Source organism: Urocampus carinirostris, chromosome 14, assembly GCF_059441175.1.
Source record: "Urocampus carinirostris isolate Australia breed hairy pipefish chromosome 14, RoL_Ucar_1.0, whole genome shotgun sequence".
In the NCBI taxonomy this organism is placed as follows: Eukaryota; Metazoa; Chordata; class Actinopteri; order Syngnathiformes; family Syngnathidae; genus Urocampus; species Urocampus carinirostris.
In genome coordinates this window covers 31,017,174-31,033,891 of record NC_142362.1, presented here as the reverse complement: position 1 = coordinate 31,033,891, position 16,718 = coordinate 31,017,174, and the positions used below count along the sequence as shown (strand labels likewise).

At 40.2% G+C, this 16,718-nt stretch overlaps 1 pseudogene; it reads right to left on the bottom strand.

The window, feature by feature from the left end:
- Positions 1-251: 251 nt before the first annotated feature.
- On the bottom strand, positions 252-408 carry LOC148353177 (U2 spliceosomal RNA; annotated as a pseudogene).
- Positions 409-16,718: the final 16,310 nt, after the last annotated feature.

The window sequence follows — 16,718 nt, the reverse complement described above, 5'->3', positions numbered from 1 at the left end:
TTGGTCACTTTAAGTTTCTGTAGTTTATATTTCTACTTTACTTCTATCACTCGTTTTCACGTTAACAACACCATCCTGTGGCATCTGGGGTTTTGGGGTTTTTAAGGGTTATTGATCTATCTTCGTTATTCATTATCCATTATCCGTTATCGGTCAGTTCATAATACGCTACAAAGCCTAGGAGCCGGGACACTTACTCTCAGCCAAAAGGCCAAGCTAAGGTCCTAGCCCTAAAGCCTTGCTGCGATCATTGCGAATGCACCGTTCCCGGAGGTACTGCTATACCGGGCCGATGCGTGGAGTGGACAGAGCAAACTCATATTCCATCTCCGAAATGCAAAAATCAAAGATAGTAACTTCATAGAAAGTACACAAGGCCAAGCTAAGGATCTAGCAAGGCCAAACTAGTGTTCATATATTACACACTGTATATGTAAGCCAATTATATGTATTCTTTCCTATGAATTTAAGGGTAATTTATCTTAATTTTTAGTCATGGCCTTTCCAGTGTTGCACTTTTTTTAACTTATTCCCTGATCTTTGACAGTTAACTAAGTATCTTATATACTCATTTTCACTTGCCTCTCCATAATTTCAGTGGCATCTTTTTGTAGTATTTTTTTAATTTCTAGTGACATTAACCACTTCTATTACACAGTTAAAATAGCTATTTTTTAATGTATACATTCAAATTAAGGATTATTTCTTTTTCATTTTCTATTTACATTTTTAGAAAAAAACGCTTATTTTAAGGATAACTTTACAATTTGTTCAACTAGTAAAAAATAATAAACATATTTTACTAGTATTTTAGTATATTATTTAACTTGTTTCTTCAAACTTAGTACTTTGTTTTCATATAAATTTAACATAAAACATTTACTAAAATTACAAATAAGATCACCAAAAATTTACAAAATTAAATAATTATCTACTAAAAAGAGCTTAAAATATATATACTGACCAATAAGAGAGTTCCTAAACTCACTACAACACCAAAAGTATTTAACTATGCAAGTCAGGCCATATTTAAAATTTATTTTTGCTGTTCTAGTCCAGCGCACACTGTCCAAGTTTAAGTCTGGATGGAATTTCACCTGCAGTATGCACATACTGTATGAGTGACTACTGCTTAGAATGCGTGTTTGTCAATATGTGTTCAGTGTATTCCCCCATTCAAAGTCAGCATTTACTGTAATAAACTGGGACATATTAAACCACACCGCAGTCTACAAGCCGTACATTTCTTTGGTTGGTGGTTTAAATAACATGCCACATTTACGCTGTTAGAAAATATGTGGCAATATGGTTGAAATGCAAAGTACTGTAATAAACACTGGATGCAGGAAGAGACATCCTTTTAATTAATTCCTTGCATTACACAGGGGACATTCTGCAGCGCACATGCGCATAATAGAATATGGATGGTAATAAAGTGGGCCTTCACTCATACTTCATATAAAGCCAAATCTGGATAAAAAACATACAATTGGCAAAAGGCCGGATTAAAAATATGCCTTATATCGAACCATGTGCTGCTTCATCATGCCTGATGACAAATACAGCAGTCTAATCACAAGCAGCATTCTGGTGTCACAAGCACAGGCAATTTTAAGTCACTGAATTCAAAAACAAAGTTTCCTCAATGTCAAAACACAATTTTCTCAAAGTTTATAATTGGAATCTGAGAAAAATATACTATCTATCTATCTATCTATCTATCTATCTATCTATCTATCTATCTATCTATCTATCTATCTATCTATCTATCTATCTATCTATCTATCTATCTATCTATCTATCTATCTATCTATCTATCTATCTATCTATCTATCTATCTATCTATCTATCTATCTATCTATCTATCTATCTATCTATCTATCTATCTATCTATCTATCTATCTATCTATCTATCTATCTATCTATCTATCTATCTATCTAAAGTAGGTTCAACAACTAAACTTATGAGTTAAAGCCACTTTTAATCTATTCTAAGAGTTGTGTAGACCAAGATGTTTATCTTTTTGCCAAATGGTGGTCTACAACCTTGCAGACCTCACATATTCTGACCTAACCCGCAATAACAGTGCTCCATGTGAATTTCCATTGCAACGTCAGTCCCATGGGCCACCAACTGCAGCAACATGATCTCAAATATGCCTTCTTACAGAAACGAGAAAAATAAACTTATTATCAGGACAAAGCATGTGTACCAACCAGAGCCAGCTTACTTTTGTTCACATAAAGCTTAAACAGCATGCACGTATGTTATAATGAATAGGTTCCTTCGAAATCAGTTGAACTTGTCTTGTCAGCCCATTTAATGGGTCAGCAGGTAATGCGTGACAGGTTGCTTTGCAACTCTTGTTCAGGAAAACAATATAAAGACTTTTCAAGGCAGGTCACATTTTTTGTATAGCCCTTAATCACAAGATGTTTACCAATAGAACCTTCGAATCACATCTTAAGCTAACAGTGAGCCAATGCAGGTTAGATAAAATCTGCGTAATGTGATTAAACTTTCTTGTCTTAGTTGAAAGCCTCACAGCAGCATTTTGTACTAGCTGCAGGCTCTTGATTTTGGACTTAGGGAGACCGGAGAGTAGTCCATTACAGTAATCGAGACGGGAAGTAACAAACGCATGAATTACAATCCCCGCATCCGACTGAGACAGCATAGGGCGAATTTTAGCAATGTTGTGAAGATGGAAAAAAGCTGTTCTGGTAATAATCTTAGTGTATGTTTGAAAGGAAAGATATGACACCTAAATTTTTGACTGAGTCACTCTGGTAGTATACAAAATCATGCAAGGACTTTCTCCCTCACATCTGTCAGATTTAATTTCCCCCTATGTTCCGGTCCGGAGCCTTTGATACTCTATATCAGGGGTGGCGAACAAAGAGACGAGTCAAAGACAGTCAAAGAGTCAAAGAGCCACACCACGCACTGACCTGCCATGACAGACAGACACACACAATTAAAAACATATAATTTCCCATAACACACTCCTCTCCTTACAATACAACAAGTATTGTTCTTGTGTTGATTTCAGAGAAAGTGTCCCCAGTTAATACACACAAAAAAAAACTAAACATGAAACAAGGCAAAGAGCTGCAGTATATAGAAAATATGATGAGGCAAAGAGCCGCATTCTTATTGGCCAAGAGCCGCATGCAGCTCAAGATCCACGTGTTCGCCACCTCTGGTCTATATGACTAAGGGCTAATCAAATAAACATGACTCGACTTGACTTAAAGGACTGCACAAGATTACAATTACACCATACACAAGCAAAAACTCAAAGCCTCAGCACGGGGAGAATAAGAAAACTTGAGAAGGGCCCTCACAAGTGGTAATCCCCCTCCGAGGATGACCAGGGTGCAATAGATTTAGCATTGGGTAACAGTACACAAAACATAGTGAACATCAATAAAAGAAAACAATAGGTAATATGATGAAATTTGCCCACAAAGTCCATGACAGTAATGACTCCTCAAGCCTGTATGGTAGTCCAAAAAAGTCCCTTTTTTGGTGTTACTTGGAGAAACTGAAGCCTTGACCTATTTACATGCGCTTGACTGCATGTGTTCTTTTTTAACAAGCAAGCTCCACAAATAGATGCTTTGATTGCTTGAAAAAGTTCCATTTCGCTTTGAAACTTCAAAATCCCCCAGTCAGCCTTTGCCGATTAGTCACCCCCTGTTCTCTTTGGGATAGGAAGCAATCCGATAAAAAAGACCACCGGATCGTAAACACAATCCAGCCCTCCTTTGACCAAACTGATGCTGACTCATAACATTTTCTCCCACTATGCATTCACTTAAAAGACTTACCCAGCTCATGTTGGTATCCATCAATGAAAGCGGAAGCAAGCTGTGAAGAATTTCACACGCACGAAGCAGAGATGAGAAGGCAACTGAGTCAAACGTGTCTACTCTTCTCAGAGTTTTCAGCCAGCCTGTTCTAAAAGGACGCAGGCCTGAGAATCGCAGCACCGGCCAATAGCGGGACGGGAGGGGTGCAGAGCATGGAAAGAGGTCATAATAGCCCACAAGTGTTTTTTTGTTAGATTCTAAATAAGCAAATTGACAAAGTTTCTGTGTCAATTTGACCCAAGACACCTGGCAATAGAATAACTTTAGGGGCACTTTTGTCTGGACACTGACCATGACACTGAGGATAGGCTTGGATTTGTTAAAGGTGGGGTTCTTTGTTAGAGGTGTCCATAAAAAGTTGAAAATAGAATGTTTTTCAATTAAGAGAGCCGTCATTATTTTTTTCCACCCCGCCTATATGCTATTATAATACTTTTAGAAATGCTTTTCAGGAAACATTCAGAAGCAGCAATAGGGAGACTTGACGAAATGGGGAGTGGAGAGGGATTTCATGTTCGTCTCTCTGTCTTTTTCTGTCAGTCTAGCATGAAAATGGCTACAGTAAGAAAAGGCCTGTCTCAGATGAAGTTCAAACGCCAACCCAAACCCCCCCCCCGGTTTGGGTTGGTGGTTTATTTGAGCTTGTCTATGAAATACATATACTTGCTTGCGCCACAAAAGCAGCTGGACACAGGCTGCAATGATGACTTAAGCCAGATGATGGCGTCATTGAGTAGAACATTTCCAAAGTCATAACAACACCTTTATAGTCTCATCTCATCTCATCTCATCTCAATAGCCATACCGCTTATCCTCATTAGGGTCGCGGGGGTGCTGGAGCCCATCCCAGCAATCATCAGGCAGTGGGCTGGGGACACCCTGTGCCAGCCAATCGCAGGGCACACGGGAACAGACAACTCACTCGCTCATTCACACCTAGGGATAATTTGGACCGGCCAATTGACCTGAAATGCATGTTTTTGGAATGTGGGAGGAAACGGGAGTGCCCGGAGGAAACCCACGCAAGGACGGGGAGAACATACAAACTCCGCACAGGAAGTCTGGAGCTGTATTTGAACCCACGCAGGAGGTTCCCAAAACATGAACTGTGCCGCAAATGCGCTAACCACTGCGCCGCAGTGCTGCCCACCTTTATAGTCTGTATTGTAATTATTTTAACAGAAAAATAAAACATTTAATACCTAAAATCTTTGTGTTGTGTTTATCGTCATTATTAACTTACTCTAGGGAGAATAGGTTCAATTATTCAATGATCATGAGATTTACAAGCTAAACATGTCGGTATCAGATACACACTGATCAATACTACCTTGTATTTATTTGAAACGGATCGATAACACATTTCTCAGTATCACCCACCTCAATTACTTACCCCATGTTTCCTTCGGGATGCATAACAAACCGATAAAAACAAAATATCCAGGAAATTGTAAACACTACCCAACCCTCCTTTGAGCCGTTTGAACACGCTGCTGACCCACAGATTTTTCTCATGACATGCATTCGCTCAAACAACTTACCCGACTCATGTTTGCATTCATTGATAAATGCGGAAGAGAGCTGTAAAGAATCTCACACATACGGAGCAGAGATGAGAGCGCAACTGAGTCAAATTCCTCTCTGAGTTTGGATGGGAAGTTTCCGGGCAGCCTGTTTTGAGACACGCAGGCCAATGGAGGGATAGGAGGGGGGCCGAGCATGGAAAGAGGCCATAACTCCCCACAAGCGTGTTTATGTCACATTCAAATAAAGCAAATTGACATCAGCAACAAGCGCTTTAGGAGGCATATTTGTCTAGACGCTTACCGTGACACTCATGATAGACTTGGATTTGTTAAGTATTTATCGCCCTGATCGTTACGCTGGGAAATTATAGGGTACTTGAGCCTGTGCACTGAGCGTGATCAGCAGGAATATTTTATCATTGGAAATAATTGAACTTGATGTGTTGGCATGTTTGATGGAATTAGTCAGCAGAACCACATAAATTGATTTAATGTTCACTTTTGCTTTGTAGCATTAATCATTTTGCATTATTTAAAAAGTATATTTCTCTTTTTATTGTCATTTCCATCAGCACTTAAAGTTGTGCTCAATGTAACTACAGATCAAAAGTGACATAGCAAATTCTGGGATATTTATTGCAGAACAAGCACATCGACTTGAGGATTCAACTCAGCACATTAGAATGCCTTAGAACATATGTGTCAACCTCATAGCCCGGGGGCTAATTGTGGTCCACCACTTCACTCTGTGTGGCCCGCTGGAGCTTAAATTGTTCGAGTGTCTAATAACAAATGGGTCGAAAGAGTGCTTTGACCTAAGAATCCCGGTCGACTGTGTAATTTTTATGACTTCAATGAATATTACATTTGTTTTTATATTAAGAAGTTCCCTATTATTTTGGAAGGATGTGACGCATAAGTAAATATAGTACATTCTCTTTCTCAACTGCTTTTGAACTTCCATCCATCCATTGTCCTTGAGAAGGGACCGCACGTGTGGTAACCCCCCTTCCAGGATGACCAGGCTCCAATAGAAGTTGCATGAACAAACATCCGTCCATCCATCCGATATCTGCACCGCTTATCCTCGGTAGGGTTTAAATTTATTTAATTATCTGTATTTAAAAATAAAAATAGTTTTACCTCACGGTTCTTTTTCCTTTTTGTTAGATAAATATTAGAAGATGAAATGCTACTTATACTTTGCACATTGGGCTCCACTTGAGCAGTTACTTTTATCTTCCATTAGACTGGAACCGACTTGTTAATAAGTCCTCCATGGCCCGCGGGTGGTATTTAATTAGAACTTTCAACTACGTAATACAACAAGGTGTCACTGTTTGTTTTGATGTAGCAATAAAAGCATACATAAAAACAAAAGCTTCAGGCGAAAAAAGTACAACTTCCTAATTGTTCTGCTGGAGACGTTTTTTAAGCGGTCACTATATTTCCAGAGCAAACTTGGATTCAATACATTAATCATCACAAATACTCACAAACGTTGAATAGGATTAAGTTGGCAAATCCAATTGTTTCAGATGATTCACTCACTTGTAAACTAACATTAATTGCTAATAATCTCATGTTTTTGTCCGATTTGAAACATTTTTATTTTAAATGACTCTGACTTTATGTCCAACAATTACTTAGTACTTGAGTATTATTTTCAGCTAGAGTGAATTTTATGACTCCTACCTTTATTTGTATTTAAGTATTTATTTATACCGGGTATATTGATAAAGATGGAGTCAGTTATTACCATGTTGGGACGTGGTTATGAATATTGCCGTTACAGCGTTAATTTTTCAGTGACAGGCTAATCTTACAAATTGAGTTTTTCGCCGTTACGACGCAGGTACCGTTACTGAAGGTCAAAAGGGTGCGTTATTTTAGATGCACAATGCAAAAGGCAGCATGCCCCTGCAATTCCGATGCACTCATCAGCGGCGTTGTTTTACCCTCTCCCCGAGTTGTTTACGTCACGTCTTCACATCTTCTGTCATCTTGAAAAATAGCAACTAAGTTAGATAGCAATTACGAATAAAGTACTAACAAATGCACCGGAAGAAAAAGCGAATAAGTCGCGATAAATATGAGAGTGCTAGCTGTAATCATTGTTCACTTGTATCGATTCTAAAAGAAACGTCTCAATGAGCAGGCTCTTGGAATTGAACGAAGGGAGCCGGCTTTCCACCAATCAATGGGTGGTTCCTTTCGAGGTGCTTTTTTTTTCTCATGATTGGTGAATATGCATTTTTGTGTTGTTGACTTGAAATTTGTTGGTCATGAGATAAGGTAAAATTGTTTTGAATTTTATCTTTGTTTGTAGCTTTTTAAATATTCAAATTTTCATGTGTTTTTCAGTGTTTCAGTTTTTATAAATATAAATATAAAATTTATGTTTTTCTTCTTTCGTTGTGGTGAGGGGCCCTCTCCTTGTGAGAGGTAAGAGAATTCTCCCGCCATGGTCCGCTGTGTGTCGTAAGAGGGAACTAAAGTGGAGGGAGCGAGGGGACTGGGGATCCTCTCCTCTCTATCTGTACTCCCTAAGAGACAGCAAGGCAAAGAAAGGGGGGCAAGGGACCGAAAGGTCTCGCAAACCCTAGTTATAGGGTCATTAAATGTGAGAGGATGTGGAAGTAAAGCGACTGAGTGGAAGAAAGAGGTGATCGGAAGGATGATAACTAAAAGGAAGGTTGATGTGTTAGCCTTGAGTGAAACAAAGATGAAAGGAAAGGGTGAATTACATCTTGGAGGTATGTATGGTAGAGGGTCTGGAGTTACGGGTGGACATGCTAGAGAAGGGGTGGCTGTGCTTGTGAGTGAAAAAGCAAAGGAAAAACTGGTGGAGTGGAAAGAGATATCTTCCAGATTAATGTGGGTGAGGTTGAAGTGGGGTGTAGAAGTATGGATGTTTATAAGTGCATATGGACCTGGTTCAGAAAGAAGCGCTGAAGAGAAAGAGGAGTTCTGGAAGGACTTGTCCGAATGTGTGGCAAGTGCGAAAGAAGGGTGGAAAGTGGTAATACTAGGTGACCTGAATGCTAGAGTGGGTGATGAAACGGTTGAAAATGTGATTGGTAGATATGGAGTACCATGAAGAAATGAGAGTGGAAAGAAATTGATTGAGTTATGTGTGGAAAATAAGTTGATGATCGGAAATACATTGTTTAAAAAGAGGGACGTGAATAAGTATACCTTTGTCAGAGTGGATAGTGGCAAGATGGTGGACAGAGCACTGATGGATTATGTAGTGGTTAAGAAAGGGATGTTAAGTAGATTGTTGGATGTGCATGTTTACAGAGGTGAAATGAGTGGTATGTCTGATCATTTTTATGTGGAAGGAAAACTGAGAATAGATGGATCGTGGAGGCCTAGTTAGAAGAAGAGTGTGAGGGAAGAGGTGAAAATGTCACAGTTGAATAAGGCAGAAAGAGAAAGAGAGTTTAAAGAGAGGATAAGGGAAGAGTATGAACGGATTAGTAGAAGAGAAATGGAGAGTGTGGAAATTGAATGGAAGTGGTTTAGAAGAGGCAGTGTTGAGGAGTGCAAAAGAAGTGTGTGGAATGAGAAAAGTTGGTCAAGATTTAGGAAAGGAAGTGAATGGTGGAATGATGAGGTATCAGAGGCTGTGACAGAAAAGAGACGTGCCTTTGAGGAGTGGCTGCAAGATAAGAGTAGCGATGCGTATGAAAGATATAAAGTGAAGAAAAGGTTGGTAAAAGCGAAGTGGAAGCAGCGAAAAGGAAAGCAAATGATGAATGGTGTCAAAAGATAGGAGTGAACTTTGAGGAAAGGAGAAAAGTGTTCTGGAAAGAAGTGAAAAGAGTAAGAAACAGTGAGTCGGGAAAGGAAGAGAAAGTGAAAGATAAGGATGGTTGTTTGCTGGTTAGCGGTAGTGCAGTCAGGATGAGATGGGCAGAGTATTTTGAGGAGTTGCTAAATGTGGAGGATGGGAGAGAAGTGAGAGTCGAGGCGATCGATGGTATGGAGAGAATGCCCGTGTTGGGTGATTTAAATGTGAAACCTGTGGAAACATGGGAGGTGCAAGAGGCAGTGAAAGAAATGAATTGGGGGAAGGCACCTGGGTTGGATGGTTGTACTGCTGAATGCCTGAAAAAAGGTGGCACAGCTATGATTAACTGGTTAGTACGCTTGTTGAATGTATGCTTTTTAAGTGGTGTGGTTCCTGTTGATTGGTGTAGTGCATGTGTGGTGCCATTGTATAAGGGTAAAGGTGATAAGTATGATTGTAGCAATTCGAGAGGTATCAGTTTGTTGTCTGTGAGAGAGTGAGAGAAAGAACAAATAAGGTGGTGATGGAGGAGCAGAGTGGTTTCAGGAAAGGAAGAGGATGTGTGGATCAGGTGTTTGCAGTACGACAGGTGTGTAAGAAATATTTTGCAAAAGGTAAGGATATTTATTTGGCTTTCATGGACTTGGAAAAGGCATATGACAGAGTTGATAGAGAGGCGTTGTGGCAAGTGATGGTGATGTATGGAGTGGGTGGAAAGTTGTTGGAAGCATTGAAGAGTTTTTATATGAACAGCAGAGCATTTGTAAGAGTAGGGAGTGAGACAAGTGAGTGGTTCCCTGTGTTGACTGGTGTGAGACAGGGGTGTGTGATGTCACCATGGCTGTTTAATGTGTACATGGATGGTGTGGTGAATGCAAGAGTATTTGGCAGAGGTGTAGACCGATGGACAACAGTGGAACAGTGTGGCAGGTAAGTCAGTTGTTGTTTGCAGATGACACAGCGCTTGTGGCTGATTCTAAGGAAACATTGAGAAGGTTGGTAACAGAGTTTGGAAGAGTATGTGATAGGTGTACCGTATTTTCCGCACTATAAGGCACACCTAAAAGTCTTAATTTTTTTCAAAAGCTGACCATGCGCCTTATAACACAGTGCGCCTTATATATGGCTCAATATTAAATCGCAAGGTCTCGCAACTTACGCAACAGCCGCCGACTCGATTTTCCCACGAACTTGGAGTAGTCCGCGGTGTATGCTGGGATTTATATACCGGCATTTCATTGGCTAACCAATGTGTCAATCATCATTTGAATCGATCGCTATTGGCTAAAGTTATTCGGAGCCTCGGATAGGCTAGAGGGCCAAAACAAACCCTGCAATTGGCCGAAAAAGATGACTAAATAGCAAGCTTGCTAAACTACGCCATAAAGAAACATGTTTCATTAGTCTGTATTTGTAAACATTTTACTCTCCTGGATTTACTACACTCACGGTTGTAAGAAGACCATGATTGCGTATCATTATTGAACGTGAGAACTTAGGTGAGCTATGCGGCTTTATATTTTCCCGGTATCTTGTTTTAGAACGATCTTGATGTTGCTGTGATGAGTTGAGTGAATTAAACTCAATTCCAAGTGTTTATTGTCATATGCACAGTAAAGTTGCGAGTGAAAAAGAAAATAGAAAATAAGGAATTCTTGGTATTTCTTGAATCCCAAGACTTTAACCTTCCGAATGATATTTGAAATGATGTATTTGAGTGACATTGTACGGACATCGCATCCGCACGTGTCTAAGACACGTATTTGCTTCTTTGCAAGCTTTGGGAATGTTAAGGGGGTAATCAGTTTGACTGAATCATCTGACTGTTTTGTCGACATTCCCATTGTAGCGCCTTATAATCCGGTGCGCCTTATCTATGGAAGATATAGGACCAAAAACTATTTTTTGGGGGTGCACCCTATAACCCGGTGCGCCCTATAGTGCGGAAAATACGGTAAGTTATGTGTCAATGTTGGGAAGAGTAAGGTGATGAAGTGTTAACGTGATGGAGTGGGCATGACGTTAGAAATCAGGTTGCATGGACAGGTGCTGGAAGAAGTTGAAAGCTTTAGGTACTTGGGTTGTGATGTGGCTGCAGTTGGTGGAATGGAGTGTGAGGTATTGCACAGAGTGAATCAAGGAAGCAAGGTTTTGGGTGCTCTGAGGAGAGTGATGAACAACAAGCGTATGAGTATGGATGTTAAGAGGGGACTGTATGAGAGTGTGATTGTGCCGACTGTGTTGTACGGTGCAGAGACTTGGAGCAGATTTAAGAAGGAAGTTGAATGTTTTTGAGATGAAGTGTTTGAGGACTATGTTAGGAGTGACAAGATTGGATAGACTGAGAAATGAAATTGTGAGAGACAGAACTGGAGTACTCGTGGAATTGAGCAAGCGTGTTGATAAGAGAGTACTTGGTTGGTTTGGAAACATGGAGAGGATGGATGAGGAGTGAATGTTGAAGAGGATCTACAGAGCAGAAGTCAATGGAAGGAGACCAAGAGGAAGGCCGCGATTGACGTGGATGGATGGTGTTATGAGTGCACTGCAGGAAAGAGGTCTAAATATAACGGAAGCTAGAGCTCTTGTTGGTGATAGAAAGGAGACGAGAGGTGTTGTGAAAGGATAGTGGGATTGTGGACGCGTTCTTAAGGATGGGCTGGGCACCCGTATCATGCGGCAGGGGTAAACCAGTGAAAGCTGTCGGGCCCTGCTGTTGAACAAAAGAGTGTGTTGTGTCACCATGACCCGAGTGACATGGCCACTTTCTGGTGTCCCTTTTCAGCTGGAGGGACAAAAGCATGACAAACTTGGGTGCCGAGGTGCCTAACTTGTTTGGGTGTTTGGGCAATTGTGTTGGCCATGGTCCAAAAATGTTTGTGTGTTATTTTTCTATTTATTTCCCTTTAATCTTTTTGTATTTGTATGTGTGTGTCTTGCTGTCGGTCACCCCTCTTGAGGGATATGGCCGAGGTAGATAGATACATAGATGTTTTTCTTCTATATTTTTTCCCCTTATTTTATTGGATTTCTTTCTTTTGTTTCTTGTTTTCATTATTTCCATCTAATTTATTATTCTCACTTTATATTGTTTACTGCTGATTGTTATTTTATTGTATCGTTTACTGTTTATACTCGTTGCACCCTAAGTATAAGATAAATCTGTTGCTAGTAAAGGTGCATCAAATATTACAAGGTTCTATAACACAACCTGTCCTTTCTTCTCTATTTAACTGACTCAAAAACTGTTTAGAAAATTTCCAATTCTTAGACATACAACAACTGCTTTTTAAATTAATGGAAATATGCACGCTCCCTGGTGACTAGTTCCTTTTTCCTTAGAGTAATTAAGTTACAAACTCAGTTACTTTTTTGGAAGAGGTAACTACATAAAGTAACTATAAATACAATTTTAGAGTAACGTGCCCAACACTGGGTATCACACTTCTAGATCTACTATTCACCTCTGCTGGATTCCTGACTGTTTGAGTCAACTAGGAAAAAAGCATGAGAATGGCCAAAGTTTTATGAAGATTTATACTGAAGAGCACAGATACACATGCACACAAAAACCAAAGAGCACTGAAGCTACAGTCAGATACACTGAGCTTGTTGGAAAAAAGTAGAGTATATTATCCTGAAGTAATGCTACTCATACTTGAGTACAATTGTTTTGCTCTTCCAAATGCCTTTGAGATTGCTGAATAAATACATGAGTAAAATATAAGTCGCAAGGGGATACTGACCATTCCCTCACTCGCATGTTCAGCACATACCCTGAGACAAATAAAAAACAACAACATCATACTGTTCACAGAAAGCTTGGCAATTTCGCATCATCCATCTGTTTTGGCTAGCGGCGTGCAATTGAGGGGTCGTTGGTGACTTCTCCAAACCTTAGAATTGACCCAAAATCGCTGGTTCAAAAAAAAATTGAAAATCTCCCTGTTAATTCTGGCCATTAATCCTTATCTGGGAGTTATTGACACTTCCAGTTATGATGAACATTTCTTCCTAATTTTGTGTTGGGCAGATGAAATGGTTTTAATGTTGAGCTACATTAAATCACTAGAGGTTTATGTTCAAGACACCACGATTATCAACATGATAAACAAGATTACTTGAACATGGAGTGTTCAGGAACATTGAGTTCAAACACGCAGACATTAGCGTGTCGGTGACAAGGATTGTGATAGGCCTGATAGGCATCTCATCTGAATTCTAGTGCAGTATGTTCTATAAAAGCCACTCTTGATTAACTTATTATTGATGAACGCATCACAACTGTGATTGATTGGTGCCCCGGGTGAGGCACGCCTCTCCACCAATTTTCGAGTGACCTAAGCACTCAATGACCTTGCGCTGGGCCATCTGTATTCATGAGTGGCAAATGCAAAGAGGTGCTTTATGCTGTTGTGGTATTCCACTTTGTGATGACAGGCTCATAAAAATGTAATACTATAAATACAACAATTAAATTGAGCTGTGGTCTGATTATATCAGCCATCTGGGTGGAATTGCATTGCTGATGATTGACAGGTTTTCAAACAGTGAAACGTCAGTTTGCATAGGTTCTCGCAATTTTCTTAGCTTGGGGTTTTATTTAGATCTGTATGCAGGGTCAGTTAATCCAGATGTTGTCAAAATTCTTCAGTTTAAATTCATCATAAATAGCACCTGCTTGATCTGTTTCTTATTTAACTTGCAATTGGCCACTCTACAGATTAGCCACACACATGCAGAACTAGTTATAAATCAGATGTTCAATTAATCAGTGAATTAATTCAATCGTATCCTTTCAAATTTACATGACTGAAGAGTTTATTCTGTTTTTAATTTTTGACACCAGCAAAGGAGATTGCATGATCGACACTTCATTTTTATTGCACTGTTATTCATTGTTTTGACTATTATGCACTGTCACTCTTGGTCACTATCGGCCAATTATGTTTTTGTTCTTTGATTTCCTGCACCCAATAGGGCAAATCTGCTTTGTCATTGAAAAGAATCGGCTCAGGGAGGGCTTTGAGAACGGGTTGGAAATACTTACTTGAGGCTTGAGCTCCCCCCCTGTTATCCTTGCATGATCAAAATCCCTAAAATTTCTCTCCCTAATTTGAGTGTCTACTAAACTATAAAACAAAGACATAACATTAATTTTCAATTTTGTTCTAAATGAGTTATTTATCATTTGTCTTTTTGTTGAGAAACTATTACGTAGTGTTCAAGTTGAATGTTCATCTGCTCCATTTTTGTTGGTTAATCTATGTCAGTCATACACTGACATCAATCGATTGCATCATTTGATCCATAATGGGTAGTCAACAATTCCGTCATTACTTGCGAAATATGCAATTGATTGATTGCATCATTAGTGGGCTGTGGGCCTGTCAACCTGAAGTCAAGACGTACAACACTGGTTATTGATGGGTTGCAGCAGTGATAAATCCCATTTACTCTATTGCGCAAAGGCAGCGGGGTAATCTGATTGCTTTTAAATTTACCATGACAGCGAAAAAACAGACTTCATCTACTCAGAATCGAACTGTCACAAGTGCATTGAAGATGCTAAGGTCTCATTCATACTAATAGGGTGGGCTGAAATAATTGAAACCATGCTTTTTGGTAACATGGACACAAAGTCAGCCACAGTAAAAAGTTAAAAGGTACTTGAAGAGTCCTAAAAGTAGAGCGAATTTTGATTTTAAGAAGCAGTTTTCGCTTGATTTCTGCCTTTTCTGCTGCTCGAAATCCAACTTCACTTGGCAATGATTCCATGGCTGTCAAATCTGAATCAGGTACTGCAAGTGGGTCACACAAAACTGCCAAACTTTGGATGCGTTGGCATGGCAACAATACATTCCCTGGGTTACATTCTCAGAGTCTGTACACGTGGAATCTAATGTTATGCCACAACTTCATGGGCCTTGCATTTTTAGGGAGTGACAAAGCAATAAAAGCGAGAACTTATCCGTCAACCATGTATGTTCCCCACTGTAATCAGAGCAAGGAAGAATCCATTACAGCCGAGACACGCAGTCTGAAATTTGTCTCCAGCCGTTGGCAAACGCAAGCCTAGTCTCTGCAACGCTGGGAAAAATCAACCAAGTCAAACAAGACTGGCAAGGATATACTGTCTATGGAAGTTTGCAACTCTGGCCCAGAGCCCTAGTGCAATCTGCTTTCTGACACTCCCACTTTCTCTCACCACTTCACTTTTAGAGTCATGATAAAACAACTCCAAATGACCTTGTTACGTCGACCAGCGGTACCCGTGGGGCGTCAAAAGTATGAAAGCAAATGCAAGCGTCCTCAAAACAAGGACTGTTATGGCATTGTGTCAGTTTTATGAAAATGATGGCAGCAGGGTGCAAAAGGTACGCGCTTTCATGACAGAGAAGCAAAAAACAAAGTTGATGATACCCTACCTCTTTGCAGGATGGAGGAAAGGCCACAGAGGAGTCGAATAATGTGACTTTCTCTCACGAAACACCAGCTTGTCTTTAGAAGATTTCTCTATGTGCAAACTGCCTCCTCAGTCTCAGCTCCCCTCAAAAAGCCTCCTCGCGCTACCTCTAATCCTCTCTCAAGGAAGTCAGGCCCGTTCCAAATGCTTCAACCGGGCTCGTTTTTGGGGGCGATTATTTTGTTGGCTGGGATCATTAACTTAGTCCCATGAGAACAACTCCTTCCCAAGGGGAGCTGTCAGTCACACGACGTGATGAGGAGCAGGGATTGGCCATTTGGGGACCCAACATGATAGATGGCATGGGTGGGAACAAGGTAGGAGGGGGTTACACACAGCTGAGCCCCCTGAACCAACATTTATAATGGACTTGCATGCACTAAATTGGGACTAGTGTGTAAAAACGTCAAATGTGCCCGTTTAAACAATCCATCCTCCCTTAGTGGTTTTGAGCAAAGTCTGGACGCCCGGCAGGGGAATTAAGAGGGCAGACCATAAAGCTCTCGTTGCCATGGCATCGCCGTCAGAGCGACGATGCATTCCTAGAGCTACTGCCAAGCGCCACTCTCATCCTTTTTTACTGACGGACCTTTGCGCTTGGTCGAGACAGCTTGTTTGTTTCTCGCATCAGCCTCCCACTGTCCATCAATGTCAGACTCCCTGCAGCATCCCGGGTCATTTGCAGTAAGTCTGTGAAGAGACTTTAAAGGGGGTGGCACAGTAACTAAAAAAGGGTCGCTCGTCTCCCAGTGACCAGAGTGAAACTTCCCCAGTAGAGACAATGAATGAATTAGGGAAGAACTTTGGGTGATGTGACTCCTTAAACATCCTAGCACGTTTATAGGTTTTTAAGCAGTAGGAGGGAGAGAAAAGAACCAATATCCCAATGTAGGATACAAGAAGGAACGCTGGTTATTTGATTGAATAAACCAAGAGTTGGCAACACAAAATGTTGGAAAATTATAAAGACTGTAAACATCTATATCCTTTGATAATTCAGAAAAATAAAAAAATAAAAACAAATCAAGAAATGACTGTGAATACAATTAATACA